Raw genomic sequence first — 8304 nt, 5'->3', positions numbered from 1 at the left:
TTAAAAGATTTAGGACCGTTTTCACACACAGTTATTAAGCTTAGGCCTGGACTAGTTTTTTTATGGAGAATCTCCATTCAAATTTGAATTTAGTCTTGGACAAGGCTTAACCTGTCTCTGCAAAAGTGGCCCATAAATACATGCAGGTAAGTTAAGCGGTTCCTTCCAAGTCATACATATAATGTGTCCACATTATAGACAATGGCTAGTCTGTGTACAGTTTGTGTGTGTGAATCAATGCAAGTTCACCAGCAAACATACAAGATGAAGGCCGCAACGCTTTGGTTCAGTGCGTTTTTTATTCTTGTCATGTTATAAAAAAAGGCTTTGAACTTTATGCCCACAAAACAAGTGAAGTAATGTTCAAAGAATTTCAGTTAAGTTGAATTTTAATTCAAAGTTACGTCATTCTTAATTCCCATTGGTTTTCATGAGGAATTTGGATTTCATTTTGAATATTCCCAGAATTTGGCAACCCTAACTTGCATTACATCAAGGAGAGTAATTCAAACAGACTAAGATATTGAACCAACTGATTACTTAACATTTATGATTGATGCTATGTTAAAACCAGAGTATAGAGATAACTCACTCGAGTAGGGTTTGACTTTTGTTTAAATGCTACTTGAGTGGATACATATCTTCAACGGGTAAGTGTTACTGGTTCAAACCACATTGGTGCTTTTATAGCACGGCAGGTTTTGTTGTCTAATCTGAATGTGCTGCTTGTTCGTGTAAGACCGATTTTCTTTGATCTGACTGGGTGCTGGCAAGTTATTATTTTCAGTTTGAATCAAATAGATGGAAATGTGGAAGTTTTACACTAAGAAAATCTTTCAAAATAAGTAAAAGCAGAAACCCTGGTGAAACGTATTCATTACTAGCTGGCCTTTATTCAAAGAGCCAGGGACGTCTGCTGAACGGCACAGATAAAAAAAGGTGGAATCGGAAACGATATGCTACTGTTGTTTGTTGTGCGGGGCAAGTTTACGGGAATCGGCGCGAATAACCAGGGCGCGTGGGACGAGTCCACTCGTCTCTGTGAAATAAACATCTCCCAGCTGTGCTCCTGCTGTCAGGATGGGGAAGGGAAACGAAGCTGCCCCACTTGTCTTTTCAAAATAAAACGCAGACGACAGGATGCACCCACACTTGAGAGGATCCAGTGGTGAGAGACAGCGAAGCTTCTTCTGTCAGGGAGTCAAGTCTGCGCTAAAGCGCGGAGCGACTCCACATGCCGCCAGGGACAGGGATCTTCCCCGTATGTTACAGAGGAAACCTCTGGGCGATAAATCTATACCCTAATTCACTCCTGACTGATCTTCTTTTTATGGCCCTGACAAACTGCATCTGCACCGTGGACAATAAATTTCCCTAAAAGCTGCGCGTAAAAACGATGATGTGGAATCATCTTTTACTAATGCAGTGCTCGGCTCTTGTTTAGTCCAGCTTGTCCAAATTGTGAACTGGGCAAATTATGTTTATTTATGCGGCCAGTTCACCAACCAAATGTAAAGGGGGCTGGAGGACTGGAGAACAGGACGATAGAGCCCTGGTTGGGTCTTGCAAAAGATGTTTTATTTGGTTTTCTTTATAACGACCTTCTATCTCAGCTGAGCTGTACTAGGTAGATGACAGACGTTCATGCAAGGGCATTCATATATAAAATACTGTAGAAGTTAAGTTTCTTTGCAGATGTAATTGTGGATTCACGGGGTGAAAAGATTGTCAACATTTGTAAGTGTAACTTAGAATACATTTCATAGTATTTGACCATCAGTGCACCATCAGGTTACATTGAAGGCTGAGCTGTTGTCTTGTAGGTGCATCGAATGAGAGAATTACACAAGCATCCACCAGCATAGTTATGTACTTATTCAACTTAAGAGTATTTTTAACATCCAACTGATCAACGGATAAGCAAAATGTACGTATTATATGGGACAACCAAAAAATGACTTCACAAATGAATGAATTGATTAGGTTTAGAATATGGATATTTGCATGCGCCTTGTGGTGTCCATGTGCTTGGAGAACTAAACTGACTGGTAAAGAGAAAAAAAACTCCTGTACAGTGGATCTCCTGTCAATCTCGCCAGCACTAACGTGTCAGCAATTAGGGATGTTGTTTTTTACTGACATGCTAAAGATGGTGAGATGGTAACACATACACTCAGTGAGCACTTTATTAGGTATTTATTAGACTTATATAGACTTATGCTGTAGCCTATCCACTTGAGGCGTTGTGTGTTCAGATGTGCTCTTCTGCATACCACTATTGTAATGTGTGGTTATTTTCATTGCTTTCACCTTCCTGTCAGCTTTGACCAGTCTGGCCATTCTCCTTTGATGTTTTTTTGGTGCTCACTTATTTTATTTTATTTATTTATTTATTTTTGGTGGTTTTTTTGCACCATTCTTTGCAAACTCTAGATACTAGTGTGCATGAAAATCCCAGGAGATCAGCAGTTTCTGAGATACTCAAACCACTGTGTCTGCCACCAACAATCATTCCACGGTCAAAGTCACTTAGAACACATTGATGTGAACATTAACTGAAGCAGTGGCAGCAGTGCAATGCATGATTGTATGCATTGCACTGCTGCCACACAATTGGCTGATTAGTTAATCACATTAATAAGGACCTGTAATAGAGTAAAAATTTCCCTAATAAAGTGCTCAGTGAGTGTATAACACTCATGAATACAGACTTCACAGGCTACATTTTGGTTAACAGTATGTGAAGAACACACTGTATGCACAGCGAAAACCACATCTAAAAAGAGCAGAGAGCTGTATTAGCTGCGTGCTTTATTATTGACGGAATTATCTTACATGGTAATGGTAAGTGATTCTATATTAAAAATCTTGTTAAAGCTACAGATTTGGACATGAGTATTATGTTCAGCTGGCAACACACAAAAAGATATTGAGTGATGTGAGTGGCAGTAAGAGCACACTAAAAATGCTGTGTTTATTCCGGGGAAACTATGATGGATCGAGTTCTTCATTCATTCCCAGGGGGATCAGTGTATTATGTTCAAAAATGGAAAAAAAAGAAGTGATTCCCAGTCACCTCCCCCATGTAGTGCTAGATGTCTGTCCTGACCAATTAATGTTAGCCCACAGTGTGTGATTCATCCCTGATCTGATGAAAACAGGTAACTTAACCTACATTTCCTGAATTATTTCATTTTCAGGGATGCTAACATGCTGACTATATTTTGCATTATCCATATAATGGCCTAGCCATTGGCAAACTGAATATAGTTCTGTTATACTGTTATAGTTCACGTTGGAAAACATTACATTTGATTTAGGAAGCTTCTACCTATGCACACGGACATGGTCTGGCCGAGACAGGACACGCCGTGTCTCAGTTAAACAAATAAATGTAAACCATGAATGCAAACCGGCCCATGCAGAATAAGGCGGTTACACCAGCGTGTGACGGTTCATATAAAAAGGGGGTCGTGAAGGTTCTGTACCCCCTTCAGTCAGAGATCGAAGGTCCCTGCTTCCGTTCTGTGGTTACGTGCCAGAAACTTCACATCTTTTCTTCTCTGACTTGTACACTCAGGACACGCTGCTCACCCACTGCATTAATTCACCACACGAGGTTAAAGACGGTGAACCTGACTTGAGGTCTTCCTTTTATGGGAAAAGACAGAGCTTCAGCTGACTCTGCGTTTTCCCCCGCAGGGCTTAGTGTCCCAGTGACTGTAGGTATACAGTCTGCTATTGTTCCCCTTCTTCAGCCAATGGACTAAAGCTCTTTTCATTTGTGCATACTGCTACTTCAAGAGCTGTGATGGATAATGAATGAAGGAGTGTTTGATTGGTCATTTCTTTTTTTAAAAATGGATCAGTTATTCATCCTACTGTTGTTTTTTCCAATGTGCAGGGGAAACTGAGCTAAACCCTCCAATTATGTTCAGAGTTTATGACCGCTTTTTTGTTTGGGGTCAAATTGAGCGCAACAGTTTACATAAACGCAAAATTATTGCAAAAGAAAAATGTTGACACTGTCTCACCAAAATAGAATTGTTTTTAACTAATCATAGTTTTAAGATGAAAAAAAGGTTAACTGGTTTTTAAGATAAGTCAAACACTAGGCTTAAATCAAATTGACCCCAAACATAATAGGAGGGTTAACATTTATTTTTAACCATTTAAAGGAAAGGGAAAATATGCATTTGGAAGCAAAACAGAAGTAACAAGTGTACATATTAATTACAGTCTATGAAGGCTAATGTATAAGAAGCATTGCTGAGTGTAGCACATCCCTCTGGTTTAATTTCTCATAGGGTCACCCTGGTAACCTTTTCAGCCTGTTGACTGTGTCCAATCCTTCAGCAGTGAATTAGTGCCAGGGCCACTACTGGTATATTTTAATTCAGAATGGAATATACTGAAAAACAGAATTCATGGGTTTACCAAGAGTTGGGTAAACATTGTGTAAACCAATGCCTGCTTGTGACAATAGCTTTATTTGACTAGGAAGTCAAATACAGTAAATACAATACAAATACCCTTTGCCATCTGGTGTAAGAAAACATCTGTGTGGCAAAATAAAATGACCTAAGTATAAAATTTTTAGCGACTTTCAGCAGAAAGTGTGTTCACTTCATGCCACTGAAACTAATGACCGGAGAATACGCGTTTATCTAACATCAGAGACACTTCGCGCCCGAGTTATTATTTTGTCTTCGCTGCTTTGCATTACGGACCAGATGTGACAACAAAGCGGTGTTAAATGTGATGGATTGCTCCGCTTGAGTGGTGTGAACTAAAATATAGACTTATTTTTCTCTTCATCAGCAACTGAAAGCGGTATGGAAAGCGTCTTTTAATGGGTGATTTCCTTGTGTTTTCACCGCCCTTTCTTTTGGTTCTGTGTGATATCCCAGTGTCCATTATCCTGATATGTAAAACAGATGGTTAGCTTCCTCACATATCTTAAAAGTAAATGTGATTTCTCATTTTAAATTAAATGTGGGCCTGACATTTAGAAACATGATAGTAGTAGTTCGTGGTCTCTTTTTCCAAGCAGGCTGCGGTGGTATGGCCGTCTCGTCATTTTCCACATAATCTTCACATAATATTGTCTCAAAAGGGATTTACGACTGGCAGAATTGCGAAATGCATCCCCACCCCTCCCTTAATATCTCGAAAAGTTATGAAGGAAGCAAAAGAAAATACATTTTTGCGTAATATGGTTTTGTTTGTTTTGTCTTAAATATGTAACAATGTGTGTATGCCAAAGGGACGTCTTGTTGTGAACCATTATTTTCATGAACTGGTTGCAAGGAAAACACACGTGGACACACACCAAAGAAGTCACACAAAGTCAATGAAATAACTCATTGGTGCTTCCATTCTCATCAACATAAATCACTTTGTCGGATACATTTGGCATTTGCTGTTGGCTGATCGTCTTTATGAAGATGAGGTGAAATTAATTTGCTTCAATGACAGTGTTTGAGGAGAGAGTGGAGAAGAGGTCTGTCCCCGAGGCTACCGCTTTAGACTGGTGGCTATTAGGCAGCTATGTCCAAACCGATGAATAAAATTAAACCGCTTGAACGAGTATATTTGCAAACAACATTTGACATACAAAATTATAGGTATGTCGCAGTATCAGTATCCTAATTAACAGTTGGTATATGTACGTGAAATATGAATTCGTAGATTTCTGTGAAATCACGAGATAAAAAAAATAGGATTCAACGGAATACTTATCCATCCTAGTAGATATGGTAAAGTGACAGCACGAATCTCAGGCATGCACAAAATGCTACTGACTCATTATTTTTCGTTCATTTAAGAAGGGTCGTATATTGTGGTGTCGGGTCGCCTCTTGTTGGATTTCTTCTACGTGTGCGTTTCTCTCCGACCCTTAGTGTGAGGGAGGAATTTGGTTGATGGACTTGGCGCCAGGGAGGTTGAGAACAAATGTCAAGGACTGGGCAGGTAGATATGGAAAGCTGATACTTTCAGAAAGAGTTTGACTGGGGCAGTATTTGAAAGCAAAATGGAGTCAGAAATAGAGCCTTTTCGCTGGGCGCAGAAATGATAATACTAGGTTTCTCATTGAAAAAATATGAACAGAAAATCAGGCATTAGTAGCTATTCATAGAAATGGTGCAATTTATTTATGTTTTTATTCCATGTATGGTACTACGCATTACACAAAATATCAATATCAACGTTTATTTAATATAATGGGGTAGGATAAGAATTTGGTGAAGCACTTAGCCTAATTGACACTTGGCACGCTTTCAAAACGGCCGTTCAATAATTGAGTTTTATTAGATGCCTCTGCTTGTACTTGTAGGCACTACACCGGACTGCATATAGCCTAGGCATGACCGCCGTGCATGCACATATTTTAGGCCGTAGGAACCGAGACGACAGAATTCAAATGGTGATATATTAGCCTATGACTTATCCCTCCGAACAGAACCAAATCGAAAAGCCTATGTAAAATTAAACTGCAATTTCTTGCTACCCTATTTTAAATATCGGAAATTAAGATATGAATGTAAGTAGTAATCTGTGACTGCATTTCTAGGCTACTGTGTCTTGTAAATTATTTACTTCGCTATTGGAAGTTCCCAAATTTCCCTATTAGACCCTGTTCCAGCGAGTTGACATCACACAAAATGTGGCTGCAAGACATTTCATTAATGATTAATGTAGGTCAATTGGCCAGCTAGAATCCAGAGATCCTATATCAAATATTAATACTTTAATGCTTTTTGTTAAATAATCATGTCCCAAAAGATTTCATATGAGAAATCAATAACATAAATGCTTCCATTTACCTTAAATTGCAGAACATTACTTTCTGTCTTTTACGCATTTAAAATGATAAATATTTCAGTGAGATGTACTGCTATGCTTTGCTAACAATGGTATTTCGTTAACTGTATTATTTGGTTTTGGTTTGTATTCATTTAATGCACAAACTCTATTCGGACAACTAATTTAGTTTGTGTAAGTTAGTATTTAGTTATCAACTGATGTCACGTATGTAATAATTACAAAAGGTAAGGCCCAACATCAAATTCTAAATGGACGAAGTGAGAGCGAAAATAATTATGTCTGCGACTGTTTATAGTTATGTATTTATTCATTGGTTTCCAAGAACGGGGGCACAAATTAAATTGTCTATACCACGTTTATACCACGGACAAAACATAAATAGGTTTCTGCACTTTATATTAGTATTAGCCTATTTATTTGCGAAATTTTGTTTAAAAAGACGTTTGAAGTACTGTACTTGTATTGACATTGAAATGATGACAGGATTTGTGTAAACTTATGTGAGCAGTCATACAATGAAGTAGTGTGGTGTGCTAGTTTGACTACTACTGGTTCATACACAAAAGTATGACACCATTTAATGCTACATAACCAATTACACACTCGTGCTCTAAAGAAAAACATATGAGTGTATGTGTATTGGTGCACTGCAACTAGTAAACAAGCCGGAGTAATTCGTAAAATAATCAATATAATCGTATTTGATCAATATAACACAGTCCTTTGAATCAGAGGACGAAAAGTATAAAACTACAGTTTATTTGAGACCGTATACGTGTCTGTGTCATTACAACCATCTGACCTGCATTGTCTCAGGAGTGGCCTCTACTGATGCTGAGATGTTGCTCCGAGTCTCTTGTTACACGTTGGCTTCTTAATTGCCTACACCCTTATAAAACATCGCAGGCTTAATAAGGTTATGCCAGTAAAGTCAATGAGCACCTTCTAACGACGTGCACTTTGTTACTTGCCACTATAGCCTACTTTCATTACATTTTGGCCTATAAGCTGCATGTACTCAATCGCTTGGTATTGCATTTGCCACCCGACCCGCCATATCCCAGAGCGCTCTACATTGATTAAAAATGATACCCTCGACATTTGCCGACACTAAGGTTCTTATTGTCGATCGATGAGACCATTTAATCGTGCGTAAAAGTAGCATTTCCACCGACATGCCGTGTACCTATGCCAAGGCGATATAGTAGGAATGCCGAGCACTTTAATTCCAGCTAAAGACAAGCGCAAACCGTCACTGATTTCATCACAGGTTAATAAAACACTACATTATAAAACAGCCATAGTTATCTAGATTGAAATGTAGATCTAATGATAATCTGTCGAACTCGCGCGTTTGATCGAGTGTATTTTAAGAACGAGCTGGGGCAACATAACACGAATGTATCTTAGACCTGCCACTGACGCGCAGGCCTTAGCTGAACCTGTAATTATCTAAGTTTAACTGCACCGAGAAAG

This window comes from Conger conger, chromosome 18 (assembly GCF_963514075.1).
Source record: "Conger conger chromosome 18, fConCon1.1, whole genome shotgun sequence".
Taxonomy (NCBI): Eukaryota; Metazoa; Chordata; class Actinopteri; order Anguilliformes; family Congridae; genus Conger; species Conger conger.
This window is presented reverse-complemented; position numbering follows the sequence as displayed.